Source organism: Charadrius vociferus, unplaced genomic scaffold, assembly GCF_000708025.1.
Source record: "Charadrius vociferus isolate BGI_N301 unplaced genomic scaffold, ASM70802v2 scaffold90, whole genome shotgun sequence".
NCBI lineage: Eukaryota > Metazoa > Chordata > Aves > Charadriiformes > Charadriidae > Charadrius > Charadrius vociferus.
The window spans coordinates 7974439-7975724 of NW_009647222.1; the positions used below are offsets into that span (position 1 = coordinate 7974439).

The 1286-nt window shown below is 43.3% G+C and overlaps 1 protein-coding gene across 1 annotated transcript in view; it reads left to right on the plus strand.

Annotated features, from left to right (window-relative positions):
* RASSF8 (Ras association (RalGDS/AF-6) domain family (N-terminal) member 8) overlaps nucleotides 1-1286 on the plus strand; it is an 18617-nt gene that overhangs the window by 10222 nt on the left and 7109 nt on the right. The gene's annotated exons all lie outside the window — the stretch shown is intronic.

The window sequence follows — 1286 nt, forward strand, 5'->3', positions numbered from 1 at the left end:
GGGAAAGAAAATGCATCAAATGGGGTTACCACTGATAAAACTACATTTATTCCAACTCCCTGACTCCATAGTTGCATATATAACAAGTATTTTAGGCATTTATGTGCTGAAATAGATCACCATTCAAATGAGGTTTTATCATGGAAGTAGATATATGTAATGCATTAAAATAGCTAACGATGTTTTTAAGGTTAATGGCATTTGTGGACCTGTTCAGAAATTCATCAGGATCACATGCTTTAAAAGCAGTTGATCTTTCATATCTTTTCGTAAACAGTGCTGTGGCTTTTAAGTGAAATCATTTGCATGGTAAGGGAAACTTTTTCCTGCATTTGGAGAATGTTGTATCTCAAAGTAGTAAGGGTGGTTAGAGGAAAAAAAAAAAATAGCGGAACACCTCAAATGATGTATTTTTGTAGCATTCAAGGTATCCTATAAGGAGTGTCAGAGGAAACTTAAGTATGTTTGGTAGCAGCACAAATGAGCCGTAGACATAAGTTGTACTTCCCCCTACCCTAAAAGTAAACCATATTGCATCATACTGCTAGTTGTCAATACAGGTCAGAAAACATCCTGACAGTTATTAAAGGATTTGAGCATCTCCCAAAGGCTGTGCACCCCTGGGGGGACTTGTGCGCTGCTCGTACAGAGGAGGAGACTGTGCAGGCAGCCCAAGTTGCTCATTTCCCATTCGGGCAGCCTCTGCCACCCTCATCCCTGGGTTCTGCTCCATGAAGGTTTGTCCGCAGCGCTGCCACTGCCGTGGCCCTGGGGAGGCTTTCCCCAGTGTCTTGGCAAACCCAGGCTGGGGGACACTATGGTGAACTAAGGCTCACTTGGTCATTAACAGTTGCCTCTGATCGATGATACAGTTTAAAAGCAAATACATCGACTCCAATTTTTATTTTTCTATGTGGCTGTATGAAAGATGTGGAACTCTTTCTATTCTTGTTTTCTTCCTCTAGAGATGTTTATTTGATCTATTTCTTTGCTAGGTATTTGGCATCAGTAGGTCACTTGTTTTAATTTCCATGACTTCAAATCTGAAAGAAGCCCCAGAGTTGTGCAGTTTGTTGTGCGCGCCATGTCAATCAGTATGCGCTTGTTCAGTTACTGCTGGCTGCGGCGAGGATTTTCCTGAGATAGTTTGCAATTAAAATAAGTAATGTGTAGAGACTGTGCTCAGCTCAGCAGATGAAGGGGCACGCATTACCCTCACGCGAGAAAAACGCGCCAAGAGTTGTGCTGCTCCCTCCCCAGGAGGGCGGCACCCGCCCGCCCAGACA